Source organism: Sturnira hondurensis, unplaced genomic scaffold, assembly GCF_014824575.4.
Source record: "Sturnira hondurensis isolate 20B ecotype Veracruz unplaced genomic scaffold, ASM1482457v3 Scaffold0014384, whole genome shotgun sequence".
Taxonomy (NCBI): domain Eukaryota; kingdom Metazoa; phylum Chordata; class Mammalia; order Chiroptera; family Phyllostomidae; genus Sturnira; species Sturnira hondurensis.
This window is the reverse complement of record NW_028087015.1, coordinates 40874610-40900919: the sequence shown is the minus strand read 5'-3', so window position 1 is coordinate 40900919 and position 26310 is coordinate 40874610. Positions and strand designations below refer to the sequence as shown.

Sequence of the window (26310 nt, the reverse complement as noted above, 5' to 3'; positions counted from 1 at the left end):
TACCGGAGGTGGGAACTCAGGTGTGGAGCCTGACTTCCTCGGACATGAAAGGAAGTGCTAGAATGGAAACCGGCTTGCTCAGAGCCCAACTTGTGAAGGAAATGGAGGCCTAGCCCTTGCAGATGTGAGCATCAGCCCAGGTGAGAGGATGTGTGCAGAGACTTCACAGCGCCCCTCTGAGGCCATCTAGTATAGATGAGCTCAATTGTACATATAGGAGGATATCAAGATGTGAATTTGTTTTAAAAATCTCCAAGAAAAAGAACAATGAAATACGGAAAAGGCCACACTGACTCTGCACTCTCTTCAGGACAGTGATGGCCACTGACACCACAAGCCCCTTTGCTGAGAACACCAGATCGCCAGAAGCTTATCGGGGCCAAGGTTATGGACTCTTAGCCATGTGGTGGCCTTTTTAAAACCTCACAACAGATCCTAGTCATAGTTTCCTACTATATTGCTCCTTTTACAGATGAGGAAATTGGAGTCTGGCGATATTAATTCTTTCAAGACCACACAACCAGCAGGGGCAGGCATGATTCTGAATCAGGCTGTCCAACTTTAGAGTTTTTGCTCCTACTCACGACATATGGTGCCCCCTTGGGTGAAAAACCAGGGAAACAGGCAAGCAGATAAAAGTGAATGTAGCTTTGCACAGTGGCAGTATCATAGCCAATGAGGTTTATCCAAGGCGCAATTATTGCTAATTGAAAAGTGAATGAATAGGTCTGAATTGTTGTTCTGGAATTATCGAAGAAACTAGTTGACTGCCATGATGTGGGAGCTGCGAGATAGAAGTTCACGGCCCTAAAAGCTGAGGAACCCACCCACAGTCTTTTGTTTGGGCACAGTCAGTTATGTTGCCAAATACTCTCCCTTCCTTCACTTTCCCAGAGCTAAACACGCAACTTTTATTCATTTGATTTCCACAAGGCTGGAATGGCCCAAACTTGTTTTATTTCATATTGCTTGTCACTTTGCCAAGGCCCACCTAATTAATCTGTTGAATCTTCTTTGTTGGCCTTGTCTGGCTGTTGTCTACTGGGGTGAGAAAGGGCTGGGGCTAATGTACTTTGTTGCAGAGGTGTCCTGACGCCTGCTCAGAAGAGTGTCATCTGTAATGATGCCATGGTTGCTCTCCTCAACAGTCCGTAGACTCAGGGTCCCATTCATTCTCTCCTGCACATTCTGTAGCGTACTTGTCATTGGTTCTGGATGGGCACTTGCTCCTCCTTGGTCATAAACTTCCTGTTTAGCCATGATGAAATTGCTGCTTGTGTTTCCTGTCCAACTTCTGAACCTTAGATTTAATCTGTTAGAACACGATATACATTTCCTGTTTGTTTTCCACCTTGAACCAACCCTGTGTTCACTGGCGAGGGTGACCTCTACCCCAGCTCAGCATGGATGCTTTTAGCTTCATTTCCTTTATCTACCCATTGCTTTCAAAATAGACTTGGTCTGGACTAATGTTTCTAATTGTAAGCTGGCTAATAGATCACAGTGTCACTCATTTTCACATTCCAAATGATTTATACCTGACTCACTTAATAAGTATTTGTTGAATGAATGGATAAGTTTAAGATGGGTTAAAAATTAGGTTGTTCAAGTAAAGAACTTCATAATGGCACTTTTCCATGGCACTGGTAAAGAACTTCACCAGGGGCACTTGCCTATGATTCTGTGTTTTGCACCATCTTAGAGGCCTCCGTGGTGCTGGCTCCACGTATTTCATGATGTTCGTGTGCACAGGCATGCATCGGGCAGTGGAGTCTGAGGGGTGATATTTGGAAAGTAGGAGGGATCTTTCATGATTCAAACACATTTCTATAGCAACTGCTTTGTTTACTTCCTTGGTTTATTTTTAGTGACATATTTGGAAACTTGATCGGAGACCAGACTGTCACTTCTTGCATATTCGAATTTTCACACAGCCTCTGTTTCAGTCCATGTCATTTGGTCATTTGTCGCTTGGTCACGAGCGGAGGAACCAGCTTTCTAATTGCCTGCATGTGGGTGTGGTGGCTAATTTTAAACATGTAATTAGGAGGGGCTACCAACAATAGTGGAATAAATCCCATGGATTTTACTACTTCTGACACTTTTGAGCAATAATCAGGGGAATAGCTAAAATAGGTGCCTAAATTGGTTAAAGAATTTTGATGCAATTGTGCAATTTATAGATACCGCTTGAGATTTAAAAGTAATATACTAAGACTGGAAAAACTCTGCAGCAGTTGCTTGACTGACTTATCTTTCCTTGCTTAGAATCTTTTAGGTGGTTACATGAAGGAACTTAGTGTTCTTTCACTGTGTTTGCAAGATTTATTTGTTCAATGTTTATTCTTGTGCAAACCATTAATTATGAATTATAAAGATGACAGGCATGTTTTATGAGTGGCTACTGATGAAGAGGCATCCCAGGCCTGTCCCAGACATGATTATCTGGGTGCCTGTCAATTATCTCGTGCCTGTCAATGCTAACCTCAGACAGGATGAAAGCCTGGGACTTTTTAAAGGGTCCAATATACATTTTTCATGCTGGTAGAAGTGGAAAGAATATTGGTCTGGGAATCCAGAAATTGGTCTGGTTTTTAGGTTCTAATCTATCCCAACAAACTATGTGGTATTTAGAAGACCTCTTTACCACAACCTTCATTTCCTGACCTGATCAGATGAAATAAAGATTAAACTAAACTAAAGATTGGATTCTCATGATGCTTCTAGCTTAGACATTCTATGAGATGGATCTGTTTTATTTATATCCCTAAGTCTGGAAAGATATTACCTTCTTGGGCAATGGACAATTGAGCTACTCTTTATGTAGCAATAGTAAACCTGGGGCTGTTCATGGCCTTTAATTCAATCAGGAAACCCTGGATTCTGGCTACCAGGAGCATTAAAGATAAAGTAGCTAATACCGAAGCAATGACCATAGCAGTGTGATTAACGATCAATGACTAAATAACAGGAAATACACATTCTCAGGTATTATTTTATTTTCACCACAATCCTGTGAGGTAAATTCTACATGTGAAAAAAATTGAGGCCAAAGGAGCTTCACAATTTTCTGAAGATGATGAGCCTGGTGATTCTCTGAACCAGGGTGCAGTTCCATGTTCTGCTGAAGCCGAGGGCCAGTCTCGATCTCCTGAGCTCCTGCCCCATCTGCACAACTCACACTCCTTCACCGAATCAAGTATTTGCTGCTGCGGGCACTGCCATAGAACAGGGGAGTGGGCTAGAGAACAAGACCAACAAAAAGCCTTCCTTCACGGACCCTCCATCCTCACAAGGGTAGATGGTGCCAGTAGAGGTGTAAACAAATGGGCTGCATGGTGTTGGAGCAGGTGCCGAATGTCATGGAAAGAGGAAAGGCAAAGCTGGATGGAGGGAGTGGGGCGTGTGTGGAGGGAGTGGGGTTTTGGTTTTGAATCTGGCTGTTTTGGGAGGCTACTTTTTGATAAAGGACTTGAGGGAGATGAGGAGATCAGTTATGTGGCTATCTGGTAGGAGATCTTTGTGGGCAGGGAGAGGGCTGGGCCAGAAGTGGGTGCGGAGTGTGCCGGTGTAGGAGTTCGGTCACTTCTGACCATGAATAGCCACAATGAAGAGAACATGGAGAACCTAATTTAGACTCTTCCAATCCTTCTCATGGCTTTGTTTGTTTGTTTTATAAGCAGGTTGACTTCCTTCTTCTTATCAGTGTGTTCCATTCTGCTTACCCAATGGCCTTCTTGCAGAGTTTGTTTTCCACAAGAGGCCTTTCTGTTTCCTTTTACTTTGCTCCAATACAGTAGTGCTCAGACTGTTCGATCTCTGGGCACTTTCATACTTGTGAAAGCTCTCGAGGACTCTGAAAAGAGTTGTTGTTTGTAGGAATTACACGTATATAGGAATATATATATATATATATATAGTATTAGAAATTAACCTCACATTTATTTATTAATTTGTTTAAAATAATAAACTGGTTGCATATTAACATAAATAACATATTTTATAAAAAATAACTATTTTCAAAATGCTCCCCCCAATAGTGGAAATAGTGGCATTATTTTACTTTTTTCCCAAATATCCTTATTTTACTTTTTTTTGCCAATCTCCTTAATGGGTGGCTTAATAGAAGACAGCTACATTTCATACTTACTTCAATATTTAATCTCTTATGATGCAGTGTTTCAGTTGAAGCTGATGAAGACAGTCAGAATATGGGTGCACCTGTGCTTGTAGGTGGTACAGCACAGCTGGCGTGCCTGTCAGCGTGTGCATTATCAGATGGTCAGGGGCAGACAGGACTGGAACCAGGGACACTGGAGTCCCCAGGATAGTTTAGGGGGCCTTATCCACCCCATGTCATCATGCTCAGTGTCTCTGCCTAACCTACCGGCTGCGACCTCCGGTGGCTTCCCAAGTACATAGTTCACAAGAGTCGTAATAGCCTGGCCTCTGTAGACCTCTTTGACCTTGACTGTGATTATTTCACATCATTAACTGTGGTGCCATCCCAGTGACAGCATTTCCGTTCCAGAAGGTGCTTGGATTCTCAGTTTAGTTGGTGATGGCCTGTCAAATAGGCTTTCTAAGCCCTTGCTTAGGGCAGAGTCAAGACACAGACTCCAAAAAGAATTTTGGGAATAAAATACTTAATAAAAACAATAAAGTTGTGAGAAAAATGAATTATTTTTGGATTTAAATAACACCTATTTAATCAGTAACTATTTGTTGCCTGCCTACTTGGATCACACATTCTAGGCCTCTGAGTCATATCAATGAACAAAACCAAAATTTCTACCCTTGTGGAGCTTAGACTCTTGCATGAAAGGCAGACAATAAACAATAAACAGAAGGAGTCAAGCCAGCAGTGCTGGTAAAAGGTGGTAAGTGCCATGAAAAAAAAGCAGGGGAAAAGTGGTTGAAAAGAGAGGTACAGATGGGAGAAAGAAGATGACAGTTGAGCAAAGACCAGGGGGAGGTGGGAACCCATCCATTTAGAAAACAGTGGGGAGAGGGCCTTAGAGAAAGGCTGTGAGGCTGCCTGGGGCCTGGGAGGAAAGGAAAGAGGCCCGGGCAGTGTACCGGGGTAGAACAAGGGAGCAGTGTGCTCAGAAAGGTAATCCTGTGTGTCCGTGGGTGCACAGACATGTGTGAATGTACAAGTGCCTGTGTGTGCACAGAGGGTCATCTCTTTTAGATTTACCTGTATATTTCAATTGTTATTTACAGTCTAGGGAACCATGTAATATTTAAAGCTGCAGTTTTCTTTGATTCATGCTTTCTTAGTAATTAGTTTTAGGGAGAAGTTATTAATTTGTATACTTTTATGCTATGTAAATACATGCTTTAAAGCTACTGAATTGTGTGTTGTCATAAATCAAAGAGTCACATGAATAAGTATAAAGGACACATGGACAATAATTAAGGTGGGGGGCGGAAATGGGAGGGAGGTGGGGAGCACTGCGGGGGCAGGGCTGGGAATATAAAACAGAAAACTGTACTTGAATAAGAATTAAATTAAAAAAAGAAACCCTTAAAAAAAAGAAATTAAAGAGTCAAGCAAAAGGGGTTTCATGAAGCTGTAACTAAAATATTTGTTTCCTGCCTGAAATGCAGCGCAGAAAGAATTGACATGATTATTTGACCTCTATAATCTTTATTGTACCCCCGCATGCCGTAAAAGAGCCACATCTGCCTCAGCAAAAAGGGGAAGTCACTATGACAACAGTGTCAGGTTCCAGTCAGGGGGCACCTCTGGTAGTGGGACTGTCTTCTCCCATGTAGGAAGCAGCTGCCCGAGACTGGTGGGACCGTGTTCCTCCTGTGCGGGGCTGTCTGGGGAGTGGACATGCGAGCGCTTCATTGAATATGATGTAAAATGCTCCACAGGACACGGGGCCAGCAGCTATAGCATCACCTGGGAACCTGGTGGAAATGCAGACCTCAGGTCTGGGTGCTGAGCTTTTGTACAGGAGTGAGGCCCCTATACTTCCTTCTCTGACAGAGTTTCTCAGCCTTGGTTGGCTGTTGGACTCCCTGGGGAACTTAAAAAAGCAAAACAGAGCAAACAAGCAATGCCAAGGCCTTGATCCCAGAGTTTTTATTTAATTAGTCTAGGGATAGGCCAAGGGCAAGGACATTAGTATTGTTTAACTCCCCCTGAGTAAGTCTAATGTGCAGAATCACTGGACAGATTTCTCATCCTCCACACGACTGACCATTTTTTAAATTGAATTTATTGGTGTGGCATTGTTAAGAACATTGTGTTGGTTTCAGGTACACAATTCTGCAATCACGCTGTTGACAGTTTGACCTGGGTAATTCTTTGTTGGGGGGATTGTTCTGTGCATTATACGATATTTAGTCGCCTTCCCGGCCTTTATCTATTAGATGCCAATAACCCCCCATCCCTATTTGTGACAACCAAAAACATCTCCAGATACTGCCACATGTCCCTTGGGGAGCAAACGTGTCCCAACTGAGAGCTGTGGCTGTACAGCAGTGATTCTCAAAGTCCACTGAGGCACTGCCCAGTGGAAATGTAATGCTAACCATGTGAGCAATTAAACAATTTTTAGCAGCCACGTCAAACCACGCAAACTTAAACAGGTAGAACTAATTTAATGTTGCTAACCAATTATATTCAAGATAGTATTTCAACTGGCATTCATAGAACAATAATTAATAAGTCCTTGAAATCTGGTGTGTAATCTATACACACAGCATGTTTCAGTTCAGACGAGACACCATGTGGGTGCTCAATAGCCACATGTGGCCAGTGACTTTTGTGTTCGGGCTTAGCAGCCATCAGAATCCCCTTGGGCGTTGGTTACAGTATAGATTGCTGGGCCCCACCCCAGAGCTTCTGATTTTCTATTTCTAACAAGTTTCCAGGTAACACTGAAGCTACTGGTCTGGTGAGCACACTTTGAGAACCACCGATGGAGAGAAACCCGAGGGCCTCAGTTATTAAAGAGTGTGGTTTGTGGGCCAGCAGCAGTCCTTAGAGCCTTGCAGGAAATCGCAGCCCCATATCCTCCCCTGGCCCCATTAAACTCGAACCTGCGTTTTAACAAGCACAACACGAGTTAGAACATGGCACTTGCCTGGGCGAGACCTCCTTTAGTCTCTGCCATGGTGGCCTGCTTGTCTCCTTCTCAGAACTTTCCTCAATTCTTTTGCTCTGTTTTTCCCATTTGACTCATAGAATGCAGGGCTTTGTTTTTTCTTTCTGTTTTATTTTCTATTAAACATTATCAATGCAAGGCTTGGTGCCATCTGTTGTACATAACAGACAATTATGCATTTATGAAATGAATGATCCTATAAAAGGAGAGAAGGCTGGGGACAATGGTTAGGTATATATTTTTTGCTCTAGAAATTTAGATAAAAATGTGTTTGGAGATGAGCTGAATGTGGGGATTCAGAAGCAGAATGCGTGGCTCCTGCCAGCCTGGAAGGTTGAGTGGGTCCTTCCTTGTGAACTTCACCTGCCCCCAGTGAGAACTGGTGACTCACCTTCAAAGAACTGCCTCAGGAGAAGCTGCTCAGATTCTTCTTTCTGGCAAGCGGAAGACACATTCCCTTCCTGTTACAGGAGTGGAAATGCTCTACCTGCTTGTGACCTCACCCGGCACTGGGAGGCGTTCCTGGCGTGGCCTTTCAGGACTGTGGGCAAGTGTCAGGGGTCACACGGGCCTCCCCACCCTTCCCGCGCCAGAGGCAAGCCACAGGCATCACGCGTCTGCTGACTCAGTCCCCCGTCACCAGGGACACGATTACAGAATGGAAATATGGTTTCCAGGGGAGTTTCTGATGTGACAATGTCTGGCCAAAGTTTATCTATTTTTTCTATATAAAAATAGTCTCTTGACTTTTGGATCAGTTTCATTTTTTTATGCTTTTAATAATGAAAAATAGTTTCTCCATACTTCTTTTGGGAAAATACAGTTAAACCCATATTTTCCCCCTTCTGCTGAGATTCAGGCTGAAACGTGAATTCACCGGTGGATGTGTTAGCCGTGGACCTGAATGCGCGCAGCAGCTGGTGGGCAGACAGAGGGAGCGATGGAGCAACGCAGCCGTGACTTTCAGAGGAGGGCGAGAGCGAGGGAAAGAAAACGCAGAAATTAACAACAATTTCAAAGTGTTCTTTGCAATCTGACTTTTTGCTCTTTTACTCACTTATGCCAGGCTTTAAAAAAAATTGAGACCATTTAAGAGTGAAATGTCTATTTTGTGCTGATTTCAGTGAGAAACAATGACACTGAGCAAATTAATGAGCTTAATTATTGGGGCAGCAGTTGCCTGGGCGGGAAGCGGGAGGAGGACAGACTAGTTTCAAGCGACATCGCTGGCTGAGACGACCTCGAATCTTTGTTAACCTCACTGTCCTACAGATGTCCTACAGTGTGCTGAAGTTGAAGGCTGTCTACTTTTAAGAACATGTGATTTGTTATTTGTTTTTAATTCCAAGCAACTTTTTTGAAATGAAAGGGATGGGGGGGGGAGGGGGTTAGTGTCATGTGATCACAGGTCCGTGTTGACTGATTGCTTCACAGGAGAATCTTGTCTAAGATAATGATGAAAAGATGACTTAATCTCTGAAACATTGGTTAGGGAGTGAGAAAGTGTAAGTGAGATTTGCTTTGACTCAATCAATGAATGTGGGAGGTTTGGAAATAAGCCATTACTCCTGCCTTTCTCATGGCTTCCTGGGAATACCCTTGGTGACGAAGCTTCCCATACAAGTTACCGGATGCATCTCTAGCAACTGGAAGATAAAAAAAATTGTGCCCCGTTGCTTTTTGCTCTGGCAACCACCGTTTAGCCACTCGCCCTGGGGTAAGTGAGAAAATACCCTGAGCAGGCTGCGCTTTACTGGTACTTAACCAGCGAACATAAATATTGTGCTAGCCAGGGGTCGTGTGGCTTTGGGGATGGCTTGCTGCACCGGGACAGGGAATGGTGGGTGTGAGGGGAGGTGGAAGAGGGAAATAGGGGAGCCCTATATAATTACATAGCTGGAAGGTTACCCCACTAATTATAAAAGGCATTAGGAGAGGAAAGATACAGACTAACTTGAAACAAGGGCTACAAATTCAGCTGCTGATAGTGTTTAACTGAAAATGGCGGTAAAGGAAATGTTTGAGGTTGTGCCACCTCTGCACATTATCTCATTCCTCTCCAAGGTAATTTGCCAAGACACGCTGTACAGATGTTCTTCCCAGTAAGTAAGCGAGGAAGCAGAGCAGGGGACATGGAGTGACCTGACGGACTCTCTGGGTCACCAAGGATGGGGATAAAGTGAGCACCGGAACTTTGATTCTGAATTTTCTTTGAAAGCTGCTCTGGGACCCCTCGGAGTCCTGTGATTGTTACGAGGGACTCACCGCCAACCCCCGGAGAACCGTCTGTCTAAGAGGAAGGTTGTGATGTCCAGCGCCTGTCTCTATCCTTTAAATGGGACAATAGCCTGATTTAGCAGATTAAGATCTTAGCTGCCTTTCATCTAAAATTGTCTGTTCACACTTTTCATTTAGGAGTATCATACGCAGGATTGTGTCATGCGAGTGCTCTGCAATGAGCTTCTTCGTCACGTGTCCTCTGTATCTATAGATGTCCCTTTAACCTTTTGGTGTCTGGCAACCATAGTTACTTACTTAAAAAGTACATTTCTTTTATTAATAAAGTAATTATTATTACTAGTTCTTCAATTTACAAAATATTTTATAGGTAAAAATGAACTCTCCTTGTTTCTTCATTTTTTTAATTTGATGATGTCATTTATATGAAATTCTATTCATATAAAAATATTTGCATTGAATATTGTACCCCATACCTCTCCTTCAGACACATTACTTCTCCCTCAGACACACGTTACCTGTTCATAATGATGACGTGGATTTAAATGGGAAGAAAAAGGAGGACTGTAACTTTATTTAAAAAATACTGGGGTGACATTGATTAATAAAATTGTTTGGCGTCAGGTATATAATTCTATAATTTGTCATTTGTAGATTGTACTGTGCCTTCACCCCTCCAAGTCAACTCTCCTTCCATCACCGTTTATCCCCCCTGTACCCTCTTCTGCCCCTGCCTTTCCCTCTGGCAATCACCATACTGTTTTCTCTGATTTTTTTGTTTGTTCATTCCTTTGGCTTAATCCCTTTACCTTTTTCACCCAGCCCTCTGTACTTCCTCTGCTCTGATAGCTGTTAGTCTGTTCTCTGTATTTATGAGTCTGTTTCTATTTTTGTTATTTTGTTCATTAGATTCTACATATAAGAGAATTCATATGGTATTTGTGTGCCTTATTTCACTTAGTGAAATATACTCTCCAGGTCCATTCATGCTGTCGCAAAAGGTAAGATTTCCCTTTTTTATGGCCACATAGTATTCCATTGTGTAAATGTACTACAGCTTTTTTATCCACCCATCTGCTTGAGCTGTTTCTAGATCTTGGCTATTGTAGATACTGCTACAATGAACATAGGGTACATATATTCTTTCAAACTAATGTTTTGGGTTTCTTCAAATATATTTTGAGAAATGGAATTGCTGGATTATGAGGCAGTTCTGTCTAATTTTTTGAGGAAACTGCATACTACTTTCCACAGTGGCTACACCAATCTGCATTCCTACCAACAGTGCAAAAGAATTTTCCTTTCTCTACATCCTTGCCAGCATTTGTTGCTTCTTTATTTATTGATAATAGCCATTCTGACAGGCGTGAGGTAATATCTCATTGTTTTAATTTGACTTTCTCTAATGATTGGTGATGTTGAGCATCTTTCCATATGTCTATTGGTCATCAGTATGTCTTCTCTGGAGAAGTGTCTGTTAAGGGCCTTTGCCCAGTTTTTAATCAGATTATTCATTTTCTTGGTGTTGAGTTATATAAGCTCTTTGTAAATTTTGGATATTAACCCTATATCAAATGTATCATCAGCAAATATGTTTTCCTAATCAGTGAGCTATCTTTTCACTTGTTGATAGTTTCCTTTGCTTTTTAGCTAAGTGAAAATGCTCTTTAGAGTGATGTAGTTCTATTTGTTTATTTTTTTTCTTTTGTTTCCCTTCCCTGAGGTGATATATCAGAAAAAATATTTCTATGAGAAATGTTTAACATTTCATTTACTGCCCATATTTTCTTCTAAGATTTTTTTTATGATTTTGAGACTTACATTTAAGTTTTTAATCCATTTTGAGTTCATTCCTATTTATGGTGTAAGGAGGAGGTCTAGTTTAACTTTTTTTGCACGTATCTGTCCAATATTCCCCAAACCATTTATTGAATGGACTATCTTTGCCCTATTGTGTGTTCTCGCCTCCTTTTCCAAATACTAGTTGACCATAAAGGCATGGGTTTATTTCTGGGCTCTCTATTGTGACTGTTTTTATGTCAGTACCATGCTGTTTTGATGACTATGGGTTTGTAGTATAGTTTGATATCAGGTAGCGTGATTGCTCCAACTTTGTTCTTCTTTCTCAATATTGATGAGGTTATTTGGGATCTTTTGTAGTTTCATGTAAAGTTTTGGAAAATTTGTTCTAGTTCTATGAGAGATGCCACTCGTATTTCAATATGAATTGTGTTGAGTCTGTAGATTGCTTTGGATAGTGTGGATATTGAAAAATGATGCTTCTTTTTCCTATTCGTGAACATGGTAAGTTCCCCATTTATTTGTATTTTTCTCAGTTTATTTCTTTAGTATCTTACACTTTTCCAAGTATAGGTGTTTTACCTCCTTGGTTAGGTACTTTTTTGTATGCAATTGTAAATGGGACTGTTTTCTTAGTTTCTCTTTTTGATAGTTTGTTATTGATGTAGAAAAATGCCACTGGTTTCTGAATAGTAATTTTAATATTCTGCTAACTTTGCTGAATGCCATTTTCAGTTCTGGCAGGTTTGTGTGTGTGTGTGTGTGTGTGTGTGTGTAATCTTGGGGATTGTCTACATACAGTATAATATCATCTGCAAATAATGACAGTTTTACTTTTTTTCTTTCCAGTTTGGAAGCCTTTTATTTCCTCCTGTCCGATTGCTCGAGCTGGAACCTGCAGTACTATGTTGACTAACAGAGGCGAAAGCAGATCTCCCGTCTCGTTCCCGATCTTAAGGGAAATGCTTTTAGTTTTTGCTTGTTGAGTATGATGTTAACTGTGGGTTTGTCATATATGGTCTTTATTATATTGAGAAATGTTCACTCTGTTCCCACTTTACTGAGTTTTTATCATACATGGGTGCATGATTTTGTCAAATGCTTTTTGTGCATCAATTGTTAGATCATGTGATTTTTATCCTTCATTTTATTTATGTGGTGTATCATGTTTATTGATTTGTGAATATTGTATCAACCTGGCATCCCCAGAATAAATCCCACTTGATCATGGTGTGTGATCTTTTGATGTATTGCTGAATCTGATTTGCTAATATTCTGTTGAGGATTTTAGCATCTTTGTTCATCAGGGATATTGTCCTATAATTTTCTTTCTTTGTAGTGTCTTTATTTGGTTTTGAAATTAGGACAATGCTGGCCTCATAAAATGAGCTTAGAAATCTTCTTCCTTTTGAATTCTTTGGAATAATTTGAGAAAGATGGGTGTTAGTTCTTATTCTGAATGTCTGGGAAAATTTGCCTGTGAAGCCATTGGCTCAGGACTTTTGTTGCTGTGAGATTTTTGATTACTGCTTTGATTTTAACAGTTGTAATTGGTCTATTCAGATTTTCTGATTCTCCTGATTCTGTTCTGGAAGATTGTGTTTCTAGGAATTAATCCACTTTGCCCAGGTTGTCCAATTTGTTGGCATATAATTGTAATATTTTCTTACAATCTTTTGTATTTCTGTGGTGTTAAATTGTTACTTGTCTTTTGTTTCTGATTTTATTTATTTGGGTCCTCTTTCTTTTTATCCTTGATGAGTCTGGGTAAAGATTTGTCAATTTTATTTATCTTTTCAAAGAACCACATCTTGGTTTCATTGATTTTTTTGTTTTTAGTTTCTATGTCATTTATTTCCACATCTAATCATTATTTTTCCTTCCTTCCATTCTCCCTGGGCTTTGTTTGTCATTCTTTTTCTGGTTCTTTTAGGTGCAAGATTAGATTGTTTATTTGAGATTTTTCTTGCTTCTTTAGACAGGCCTGTAAGACTATAAACGTCCAATGCAGGACTGCTTTCACTGTGTCCCATAGGGTTAGGGGTTGTTATATGTTCATTTTCATTTATCTCAAGGTAACTGTTGATCTCTTCCATGATCTTATTGTTGACCCAATCGTTGTTTAGTAACATGTTATTTAGTTTCCACGTTTGTGTACTTTTCAGTTTTTTTCTTGTGACTAATTTGTAGTTTCATACCATTGTGGTCAGAGAAGATGCTTGATATAGTTTCAATCTTCTTGAATTTATTGACTCATTTTGTGTCCTAACATGTGGTCTATCCTAGAGAGTGTTCCATGCACACTTTAAAAGAATATATATTCTGTTACTTTGGGGTGAAATGCTCTATAAATATCTATTAAATCTAGTGTATAATTGTTGATTTTGGGGGGAGGGGTGTCTGGAAGATCTATGCATTGATGTGGATAGAGTATAATTGTTTATTTATTTGGGTTTTTATTGGTCTGGAAGATTTATCTACTGATGTCAATGAGGTGTTAAAATTCTCTGCTATGACTGTATTACTGTCAATCTCTCCATTTATGTCCACCAAGATTTTCTTTATAGATGTAGGTGTTCCTATGTTTGGTGTACATATGAGTGTGTTTACCAGGGTTACATCCTCTTGTTGCATTGATTTCTTTAGTATTACCTAATGCCCTTCTTTGTCTCTTGTTATGGCCTTTGTTTTGAAGTTTACTTTGTCTTATATAAATATTGCTGTCCCTTTTGTTGCTGATTCTTTTTTTGTTTCCACTGGCATGAAACATCCTCTTCCATCCCTTCACTTTCTTTTGTTCTGAGGTGGGTCTCTTATAGACAGCGTATGTACGGAACTCTCTTTGTTTCCTGTTGAAATAGCTAAGTTGGGAAGAAGATCAAGTTTTTTTCAAGATGGAACTAATTTTTAGTTAAGCTGAGAGCAAAATGGACAATATTACATTGAAATGTTTGTAGCATGTGCCATTGTTTGCTAAGAAAACATTAACGTTTTTGAAACTTTTGAAAAATGGTTTAATCTCTAATTTGCACATTTTCTTACACACGATTTTTGCTCTGGTTGTTAGTCATGGTTTATAAAAGGGACATCTACAGAGCTTCAACCACATTGGAAAAATGCTAAGAACAAATAACAGCCAACGGTCAGCACATGCTGATTGGCTTGGACACAGGTCGCAAAACCACCTGTGACGTTCACCCCACATCATCCTGCAGGCATCTGTTTATTTTCCTGCAAGGTAAAGGCTGTATCTCAAGTGTCCTTAATTTCCTCGTTCATGATCTGTCAACACAGGTTAATCTTCAACCAACTAATGTTTTCAGCCTGATGCTTTCTGCACTTCTAGGGACAAAAAAATCTGGGAGTTTACCATCCTCTCACTAAAGCAGTATTTTAGGATTGAATTGGCAGGTTTATTTGATTGGATTTTCTAAGTGATTCTGTCTGAATGTAACCTGGTCACCGAGCTAATGGGACTGGTTCTTGAGGGAGGTGCAGGAAGACCCATCCAGCTGGTGTGACTGCTAGGTGGGACATGTACTGCAGTCATCCACTGTGTGTGTGGTTTGTTGGGCTGTTCAGCTGTGACTGTTTAGGCAGCAGTCTTAATCAGGTGCATAGCTGGCCTACTAGGGTTGTGTTAGTCACGGGCACTTTACATAAACAGAAGCGTAATGTTGGATACCTAGTCCTCATAAAGTGATGCTTTTCCCACGACCACACCCTTCAGGAGCCTAATATGGCACAACTTTGGAAAAGAAGTTGTTACCAGATGTGTCTTTAAGGAGCTCATTTTTCCTTTTTCTTTTTGCTTATGTTTGAGGATATAAGTTCAAAGAACTTTCAAGGACGGGAAATGTATTCATTGTAAAGTGATTATTGGAAGTGTCAAATGTCTGCTTCTCATACATTTTTTAGGTTGTATTGCATAGAGTACCAACTCAATCTCGTATCTGACACACACTGCCAGGATGAAGGGAGCTACAGGGCTGGGAAATATTTGCCGTGAGTCATTCACAGGGCCCGTGGTGGTACGGATGTGCTCTTCTGGATGATGAAATCGGCGGTGGGAGGCACAGTTGGTGTTCTGCCCTGTATCCCTCAAATTCCATGGCATAGCGTAGCGTTTCCCGAACTGACATGATCATAAGGATCACTTGGGGTTTTTATGGCCTATGTGGGCCTCCCCCAGACAACTGAATCAAAATTTCCAGTGGTAGGACCTTGGGATCTGTGTTTTTAACAAGAATCTTAGATTATTTTGTCTACGAGCATACCACTGTGGACACATCAGGTCTCAGAAGATGAGTAGGGTTGGGCCTTGTCAGAGTAGTTGGATGGAAGATCACGCATGTTTGGGAACTTTGATCTTAGTGGATACTGTAGCAAACCAATATTTTCATCATATTTAAAATTTTCTAAATACATCTTAGGTTTTATTTTTTTAATTAGGTAGGCAGGACCTGTGTCACTACTTTAATTTTGCAGAAATGATGTTGAGTTACCTCACTAAGCCAACAACTCTTAAGGTTTTGGTTGATAACAAGAGTAATCAAAGATTTGGGGGTGAGGGCTGGTTCATTATTCTGTCATAATGGTGCGGCCAGGATGTAAGGAGAGCACAGTTCCAAAGATCGTCTGTGACATATGTGGATAGTTACTAGATTTTAGGGTAAACAGGCACAAAATGGGTCTGTGAGTCTGATGAAGCCTCAAAGCAGTGTCCTTTGAGGGTCTTTCATGGCACTTCATAAGAGGGTCACTGGAGACACACACAGCAACATTCTGAGTTGGATTCTGAGCTGGATTCTGAGCCCTCCTCAACTATTGGGTGGACGCTGATTGATTAGTGACCAAGGCACAGGTGTAGTTTTCAAGGAATTCAGGGTTCAGGCCTCAGTAGTTTCTTAAACCCTGCAAAGTCACAGGGTGAAGAGTATATCTAAAATATTTTAGCTAATTCATGTACTGAATACTATTAATTTTCTTAGTGAAGGAGCCTAATTCTTAAATTCTTCATGCTAATTTTTAAGTCAGTAGAAAACCCTTTTATAATTTTCAGAATATGTTGTTTCTGTGCCTTGACCACTTTTATTTTGTTCTACTGGTTAAGTCCTATTCATTCTTCAATACATCAACCCCAAAACCATTTCTTCTTGAAGTTTTTTTCTGGTCCTAGAAGATTTTGCTGTTCATAGTCCACAGACTAGCATTGTCTGCATCCCTTGAGAACTTGTTAGAAATGCAGATTCTCAGCTCCAGGTAAGACTAATTGACCCCGAATCTTCATTTTAGCAAGATCCCTGGTGATTGGGAAGCACAAGACAGCTTGAGAAACATTACTCTAGGAGTTACGTGCCCCACATTTGTGCTCCCTAATAAATGATTAAACTGTGATCCTGACCCCACTAGAGCACTCACTGCCATGAATTGAATAATTAATGACTTTTTGCCTATTCTAGGTTACTCATTATGTCTTAACTCATTTCTCCACTGCTATCATCTGATACACATTGGATGATCAATTCATGTTGAATGAATGAATAAACACACTTGTCCATGGCAAAATTGGTTGTTTAAATCTAAATGCAGGTTGGTAAGACTTTCAGCTGGCTTATGTGTCCTTCTATAGTCAAGTCAGAATGAGTAGAAGGCAGGACATTGGCCTGTTTTCTAGGGCTATTAATGAGAAAAAAGTGATTGTTGGATGTAGGAGCCAGGCCATTGCTCCTACATCCAAACTCAGGTAATAAGAGGCCCCATCAGAGGGATGGCATGGTGGGAAATTCAAGAGGGATGGATTTGGGGATAGGGGGAAGGGAGAGTCACCTAAGGAGACCATGTGTGCCAAGGAGTACCTTTTCTGTCCCAACCCATCTAAGAGACCAGACAGATTTTCAGCAGTGAGCATGGCTACCTACACCAGGTTTGCATCAGGACTCCTCCCACAACTACATGATTCCACTACAACCCACACCCCAACTGTCTTTTTAGACTGTTTGAGACAGATGGTAGTCTTGATGTCTGGTGTTCGGAGTGGGACTGGAGGGTAATGAACCATAATCAGTCCTGAGAGTACATCCTGAGTTAGGAATTGAGTGTTTGGAATGGGTGGATAGAAGCAGATATCTAACCAGGCAGGTGAGGCCCAGGTGTCTTGGTCAGCGTAGCATACCCTAGCAAAACTCAGGTAATATGAGGCCCCATCAGAGGGATGGATGGTCCAAATGCAGGGCTCCAGGTGCTTGACACCTGGGCAGCACTTGTTCTACAACTGCCTCTCTCAATCGGGTCTCTTTTGGGGTGGACATTGTTTACTAAGGACCCCGTGATGGCTAAAGGTGGAGAGAGGGCTTGGGGTTACCATGAAAGTGCCAAACAGTTTTGGTACCTTCTCAGAATCCAGTGGGTGGAGGTCGGATAATTCCCAACCTAATTATGAAGAAAATATTTTTCTTCCTTTGCTTTGGTTGCTTCTTAGGGGAAGTTATCATGAACCTGGGCTGGGGGTGGGCAATAATGTTTAGAGGAAGGGACAGTTCCAATTGGTCATGTCATGTGGGAGTCTGAACCAAATATGGAAATGAAAAAATCTATCTTTTTAAATGAAACATCTCCATTCTTAAAACATGGCAACTAATTGCTGAAGTAGAAGATGCTGTGAGGGCTGGGGATAGTGTGGTAGGGACCAGCTTGTGACTTTGTGCCTTAGGAACTTTTTGGCTACCAGCTTTGTAGGACTTCTGTCTCCTGAGTGATTTGGGGTGCCTCTGTGTCCTTTTAAGAGCCACGGAGTCTTGGGTGGAAATCAAAGAAAGAGAAACAAGAAGTTGGTTGTTTAGAGCTTGTCGTCACCAAAATGAATTCAATTACCACAAACTACCTTCTAACCCACCAAAGTCAAGAGCAAACAAGCATGAGTGAAATCAAATGAAAAGGGCATACAAGGGCCACAAACCTGTTTCTTCCCCAGAGTCTCCATGGCCGGCATTGGACACCAACAAAGGTGCTCAACTAAGACAACTGGCAATCTTTTCTGACTCCTTTTCTTCTTCCCCAGTCTTCACGTTTTACAACTCTTTAAGGTCCATAGGATTCACCCCTAAACATCCACAGGTCATCCCTTTCTCTCTCCATCACTATTGTCATTGTCCACCATCAGCTTCTATTGTATTTTGCCTGGATTATTCCACATACACTTCCTCATTGGTGTCCCTAGCTGATTTCATGAGGAAACAGCATGAACAGATGAAGTTACGTGTTCTTTCAGGACTAGGCCCGTGTCTAGGGTCTGGGCCCACAGGAATGCTGGGCAGATCTTCTCACCTTGTGTGAGTGGGGCCGGAGACCACTATGTTTTCCACAGTGGGTGGGTCTGCTGGAGTTATTCCCAGTCCCAGAATCAGAGCAAAGTAGCACATAGGTCAGTGTTGTCTGGAAATCTCTTCTTCTCCTTCCAGATTCCATGGGTCGTCCACAAATTTGTGGAAGTAGGATCATGAATTAGGCCAGTTCATGAGAAGTGTAGGATAATAAGATGAACTAAATCAGACGATGATTGTTTACGCTACAGCTCTCACCAATCCCAGGGGCCTACTGGAAACTTCAATGCCCATTTGTTAGGGGGTTTTCAAGCTCATGGACCAAATAATTAGATTTAGTTAGGCCATGAATCTGGAAAGAAAGTGATCAAGGTTAGGCAGGCCATCCTCTGGCCTGGAAGGTGAGCCTAGAGGTGCTTCCCCGAAGTCTGCTGCTCCTGAGCCTGACCTGGAGATGCCCCAGCAGGACCATCCTCACCGACACCAATTTTCCTCACACTGACTTGAAGGGGCGTAAATGATTGCAGATGCATTAACTGTAGTCCATGAGTAAATATTTAAAAATGACTCAGATTGGGAAATGTTCACTGACTTGTTTTTAGGCAGAAGGCCCTCCATCTAGACTACCTGGATTACGGTGGCAGGTTGCACCAGTTCTTGACTAGCTATGAGGCCTCACACGAAGTACTTATTCACATGAGCCTTAGACTCCTCCCTTGTACAATGGGGAAAGTGTCATCCCCTGCCCCGGATTTTGTGATAAAAATTAAAGACGGCACAAATCTCTTAGCAGAATAATTGACATATGATAGGCAGTTGATGAATTGTAACATTATTATGCTTATTCCTCAATGAAGATTATCCCCACCTCTTCCTGTATAAATATAAAACTCATGATTACTGTAAGCATATACAATCATTCAAATTATGTTAAGCATACTTTTAAAGAGTCAAAATCCAGAAATTTGGAGGGACCTCAGAGGAACAAAGCACTGCTCGTAAATGTTGCAAATATAATATATTCTCATGGTTCAAAATTTAAAAAACAAAACAAAACAAAAGGCTGAAAGCCTTTAATTCACTTACGTTTTTCAGCCAGAAAGTTCCTCTCTTAGGTAACCAATGTTACCAGTTTCTTGACTGTTCTGCCAGAGAAAATTGATGCATGAGTGAAAAAGCATTTTTCTCAACTGCTTTTGCTTTTAAAAGGGTTTTTAAATCTGAACATCACATCTATACTGATACAGAGAATAATAATTGTTTTTTCAGAAGGACCAGAGGGGCTGCCACTTTGATCTATGCATGTTTATTATAATTTTTCTAGGATCATGTCGAAAACTTGTCTTATATCCACACTACAACGCTGTGGGACATATTTTATGGCTCTGGTATTTGTGCCAAACATTACCTTGTTGTATATTGAATTGATATGGTGGTTTGATATAGTTAGGCCCAGATGATGAAGAACTTGCTGTGCTTAATTAAATTGACTGTTTTCATGTGTACCCTGATGCAAATATATTTTACTTGCAAAGACTATTTTGCCCTTTGCAAGACATAGGAAGTCTGAAATTAGCTCTGCATGTCTTTTTTTTAGTGAGTTTAAGAAAGTGGTACTTGAAATAAGGCAGCAAAATATCATAATTATATTGTAGTTCTGAAAGGAATTTTTAGGAACTTTCTTCTCTATTCATTTCTTCCAGGCTAAATAAAGTCTTTCTAAACAATAAAGTAATATTGACTATTGAGAAGTTGATGGCAACTCTATCCAGGGCAGAAGCCTTCTGGAAAGAATGAGCTGATTTCACAGTCCCATTCTGGCTGCAGCTGGATGTGGACAAGAAGGAGACCTGCCTGGGAAACCTTGGACTGAGTCCTGGTAGGATCTGAGGAAACACAGAGCATCTGGCAAGGCTGCACCGTGACCCAGGCACTGAGCTTCTTTTTTAAATTTTAATTTTTGTTTTATTGTTCTTCAATTGCAGTTGTCCCCATTTTCCCCCCATCACTCTCCCCTGCTCTGTCGCCCCTCACATTCAACCCTCCCCACTGCTGTCCTTGTCCACGGGTCCTTTCTAAACGTTCCTTGACCCTTTCCCTTCCTTCTCCTGTTGTCCCTCTCCCTCCTCCTCTCTGGTCACAGTCAATTTTTTCCTTATTTCCATGTCTCTGGTTCTATTTTCTTACTTGTTTGTTTTGTTGATTAGGTTCCACTTAAAGGTGAGATCATATAGTATTTGTCTTTCACCACCTGGCTTATTTCACTTAGCATAACACTCTCCAGTTCCATCCATGCAGTCACGAAGGGTAGGAATTCCTTCTTTCTTTCTGTTGGGTAGTATTCCATTGTTTAAATGTATTATAATTCTTTGATTCACTCATTTACTGATGGGATATTATCAGAGTATAGGATGTTTTGTAATTTGTGCGTTGGATTCACTGTGACTTCCTTTGATCTCTCTGTAGTAAATAAAAGCAGGATAGTTCTGTTAGCTAATATGGCTATCCTCAGCTGACCCAAACAACTGGGCATAGTGAGGAGAGCAGAAGTGTCATTAGAAAATGGTCAAGAGAAGTCAAATAGAATTAAGGAACAAAGCTCAGCTCAACTAAGCCTTCCTCATTAGGATACAAAGGTAGTGCCATGGCAATGGTACGTGCTTCTTGAATCCTCTGTTCCAATGGGGAAGGGTTTGGATTCTCATTTCTCCCTTTTTGGATTTCTTGTTCCTGTTCCATGTGTGCCATTAATATTAGTTTCCTGTGGCTGCTGTAACAAGTTATCATAGCCTTGGTGGCTTAAAACAAAAGGAATTTATTGTCTTACAGTTCTAGATGCCAGAGTCCAAATCAGTTTCACTGAGCTGAGGTCAAGATGTGGATGCGGCCATGTGCTTTGGGGAGGCTCCAGGGAGAATCTGTTTCTTGACTCTCAGGCCTCTGGTGGCTGCCAGCATTCTGTGGCTTGTAGTCAAATCACTCCAGTCTTCAAGGCCAAAGTTTTCAAGTCTCTTTTGGCCCTATGGTCACATTGCCTTCTCCTCTCTTTGTGTCAAATATCTATCTGCATCCTTCTTATAAGGATCATAGATATGATTGTACTTAGGGTTCACCTGGGTAACCTAGCTTAAAACATCTCAAGATCATTAATCACATCTGCAAAGATGCCTTTTCCATATAAGGTAATATTTCAGTTGTAGGGGTTATAAAGTAGAGATTCTTTTGTGGGGAGGGGAATATTTTTTCAGCCTACAGCACCACATTTTTCTCTTTCTCAATTTTCTTTCTCTATCTTCCTCTACTTTGATGAATTGCTTAATAGCTTCAGAAAATTAATGCATGGGAAAAATTGTTTGAGATTCTACAATTTTTATTCTACTCTCATATTTGATTGTCACACTTTACATAGAATGCTGGGATAAAAACTTGGTTCTTCAGAAACACATTGGTTTCTACTTGCCGCTTTTCATCTGTTTCATTTCAGAAGTGTTTGAGCATTGAAGGTTTGAATTTGTAAATTATCCTAAATGTCTTACAACAGTATTAACTTTTTTTGTGGGGACATAAGTCATTTCGCTTATGCTTACATTCATTCTCAGACTGTTGGAAATTGTTAATCAAGGTATTTGATCAATAGAGCATAAAAACTTAGCTTTCGAATTGTGTATTCAATTGCAATGATTAAAATAAAGCTTGAAAATAGGAAGGCAGTGGCATTTATTCTACAAAAACAGTGGAGGTATTGAAAAAATAAATAATGAGAACTCAAATGATGTTATAATTTTTAAATTTTATAATTTTTGGACTGTCTTGATTTATGGGAAGAATCTTTTGATAGGGTTCTTAGGTTTAATTTGATAAATTTATTTTCTGTACCAGAATGGGATATATTGGTGATTTTCCAGCATTTAAATTTTAATTCATTACAAAAGAGACTTTTCCTGATGAATTTTATCTTTTAAAATCTGCCATAGTTTATCAATTTTTAAAGACTCTTTTATGAGCCATACATCTTTTTCTTAGAAAACTGATTAAAGGAAAATAGAGGTCAAATGTATCTATTGAGTAGCTTTAAGATTTTCTTGTGAAAGCAAAGCTAATAAGCAATGGAGAGATGATCTAACTGACCTGTGTGTAAAGAAAGGATCTTAGCATGCTCTTTCTGCTTGCTGCCGAGAGTTTACTAAACTAGCATGAATTATTCTGGCTATCACTAGGGTTTCTATGAAATGCTTAAGTAAATTTTAAGATTGAATTTTTGCACTGTTGGTGGAAGTGCAATTGGTGCAGCCACTGTGGAAAGCAGTATGGAGACACCTCAAAAATTAAAAGTGATTCTGCCTTTTGACCCAGTGATCCCACTTCTGGAAATATATCTGAAGGAACTCAAAACACTAATTTAAAAGAACATAAGGACCCCTATGTTTATTGCAGCTTTACTTACAATCGTCAAGATATGGAAGCAGCCCAAGTGTCTATCAGTAGATGAGAGGATAAAACAACTATGGGACATTTACACAATGGAATACTACTCAGCTGTAAAAAAAAGAAAATTTTACCATTTGCAACAGTATAGATGGACCTGGAGAACATTATGCTAAATGAAATAAACCAGTCAGAGAAAGACAAATACCATATGATTTCACTCATATATGGAACCTAATGAACAAACTGGACTGACAAGCAAAATAGAGACAGGCTCGTAGATAGAGAGCAGGCTGACAGCTAAGGGTTGGGGGGGAGGGGTGGAGAGATTGAGTAAAAAGGAAAAAGGACTCACGGACAACAGTGTGGTGATTGTGGAGCGGGAAGTGGGGGAGTATAAGAGAACTCAATGGTAATGGAAAAACACAATAGAAAAGAAAATATTGCATTTCACATGGAAAAAAATGAATTAAAAATTTAAATCTCAACAACTTGTGTCTTAGGTTGACTTTTCTAGAAGTAGACTCTGAGGTAAGAGAGGATTCATGTTGATTCGCTGGTAAATGTTCCCAGAAAATAAAGGGAGGCTTTTGCAGAAATGGGACTGAAAAGGGAATTGGGCCAAGCAAGGGCATGGTGTCAAGGAAAATCCTACGCTGGAGACTTGGTCCCAGGCCGGGTGCAGATTGGAAGGCTACAGCTTGGAGTCCTCTTCATCAGACGGAGTAGAGCTCGAGTATCTATGAGTCAGTCCTTAGTTAGAGGCCTCCCTCAGAAGGATGCAGATTCCCAGGAGTTCCCTGCTTTACACTGAGGATCCCTCCAAGAAATCCTAGCAGCCTGCGGCCAACTTTCTGTCAAAGAGAAGCAGATGCTGACCGTTGTAGAGAAAGTACACGGGTTGCTAAGGGATCCAAAGGAATGTGGATGGACCATAGACAGTGCCAAATGCATCCTTTCCTGCTGATCCCTGTCCTGCCTGGGGCTAAACCACAAAGCCTTAGCCGGTATCGGGTCTGCTGTGCCCTCCTCCCTGATTGCAGCTGCCCGCCATGGCAGAGGGTCCCCTTTGTCTTTCTCTCTCAGCTTGCTGGGACTCAGCATTTCCTACTGCAACGTGGTGGTGTTTCCCCCATTTTTATGTGCTTGAAGCGGAAAAGTGTATCTACTTCATCGTGTCCACTTCAGGTCTTGTATCACTTACACTGAAAACACAGTCACATTTCACTGTGTATAGAGGGATCACAAGGGTGAGAAAGAAATGGCTTGGGCTCTTTCAGAAATGATGTGCAGGAAGCCCTAGGAAGAACTGTAGGATTCAGCCATTTGGCCTTCAGGTGATGTTGTCTCGTCTGTGGTTCAGGAGAGTGCAAAACTGATTTGAAATGACATGCTGGTCTTGTGAAATTGCAAACTGGGACTTTTTCTCACAAAAATTCTCTCTTGAACTTTATATTTTATTTTATTAGCAACATTTTGAGGACAATAAAAAGATGGTCTATCAAATGTGGTTTAGCGTGAAGAGTATAGTAAAACTTCTTAAAAAAAGACCGTGTCTTCGATGATAGTAGACTTACATTTCCTCTTGTTATCTCATCCTTTACTTCCTAAATTGTCACAGCAATTGCAGACAAACGGGCCAGTCAAATAAGTAAAATAATGCACAAAGAGGAAATCCAGAGTCTTCTTATTACAGCATGACTCGTCTCTTACAGAGTTTGATGTGATTTGTGAGGCTGTGGAGAAAGAAATGCTGTGTGTGTGTATTTTAAACAGATTTGAATGAAGCGTAGAGTCCCCGGTTATTATGTCTCTAGAGACTTAGGGCTTAAAACATTGGGTGATTTGTATTTCCTGAGAAGCACTTATAAATAGGTACCGCTCTCCAAAGTAGGGTAACAAAATGAAGACAGAGAGATATGAAATAAGTCAAATGAATGAAGAAGCACGTAATGGAAACGGAGTCTGGAGTCAGACCTGGGCTGGCGGTTTGCTTGGCCATTTCAGTTCTGCCACCATCCCAAGCTTCCTGTGTGAGATCATCCCTGCCTCTGGGAGTGCGACGAGGACGAGAGGACGTAAGGATGACTTGTGCCTGCTGTGATGCCCGACCCCTGGCCAGAGCTCAATAAATGGTAGTGACGTGGTTATTATAGCCTTATAGTGTCAGACTGAAAATAAGGGCCTGGAGTGCCTATTTTCGTCAGCAGCTGCTTTAAAATCACACAGTATTATAATAGCAAGTTTGAAGAATGGAACCCTCCTTCTCTTCTTCCCTTCCCTTCTCTTCTTCTCTACCCTTTTTCCCCTCCCCCTCCCTTCCCTAGAATTGCTTGTTAAGTTCAGATTCAGAGTAATTTAAAATTCTGCCCTCCTCATCTTGGTGGTATATATTGTTAAATCAGAAAATGCAACCTTTCTAAAATCCCAATGAAATAACGTAGAAATTCACAGAATCCTCTCCAGGTTAAACGTTAGTTTCCTCTTGCCCTTTTTTGAGAAAACGCTGCACCTGCATGTGAAAACTACTTCTTGTCTTTCAAGAATAGCAAAGGCAACACATTTCCTAACTCTGGACACTATTTTACTCTGTGAATTCGGTCTATTAATTCGTTGTAAACCTGAGTTAAAGTGCATATTTAGGTCATGATTATAAAATGAATCATAGATTCCAAGCAAACAAGCCAATGAGTGTACAAATATAACCAGAGGATTTGCATCACCAAATAAAATGGCTAATTATCTAAGATAAAGTGGGATGACAATAAGTTCATCTCTTGAATCATGGGCAAGCCCTGCAAAGTCTGGGTCAATAATGCCAGTTGATTTTATTATGTAAAGGTTGAGAACAGACAGGCTTAGCAGGTGTTTTAAAATCAGGCTCCTAAACCCTGCTCAGGAGTCAGCCAGCCACAGAACGCTTCCTCTGCCAATGGAACCTTTGTGGGTGGCTTTACTCTGAAAAGTAGGTACTGGAAACGTCTTGCCAAAACTACAATTTGTCCTGTCTACTAGGTTTCTAAACAAAGTGTGACATTAATATTTATCTTTCTTAAATCGTCCCCCGGAAGAGAGACTTTGTAAGAAACAATATAAAACTATTAAACAAGGTCACCCAGCTCTTTGGATCAGACGGGGGTCTTTGGGAACCGGACTGAGCTTTACTGACCCGCAAGAAGCCACACCAGTCATGTTGGTGGGGTTTGAACACGTCTGCAGTATTATTGGGGGAGGACCCGGGCCCTCAATTTACTAGAAATCAGTAGGCTGGGACTCTTGTTGGTTTGGGACCATTCCTGCCTCTAACTCTTCTGTAATATGGAGGCACTGATCAGGTGGGCTTTTCTGAGGGTTAAACAAAATACATATTTAGAGTTTCTACACATTGCTCACAATGGAAG

General features: G+C 40.8%; 1 long non-coding RNA gene and 1 pseudogene across 1 annotated transcript; both read left to right on the top strand.

The window, feature by feature from the left end:
- Positions 1-646: 646 nt before the first annotated feature.
- LOC118998911 (uncharacterized) lies at positions 647-765 on the top strand (annotated as a pseudogene).
- Positions 766-8719: 7954 nt separating this feature from the next.
- On the top strand, positions 8720-12079 carry LOC118998582 (uncharacterized). Its single transcript, XR_005068896.1, has 3 exons — positions 8720-8841; positions 9189-9303; positions 12012-12079. It is a non-coding gene; the product is annotated as an uncharacterized LOC118998582 (long non-coding RNA).
- The last annotated feature ends 14231 nt before the right edge of the window (positions 12080-26310 follow it).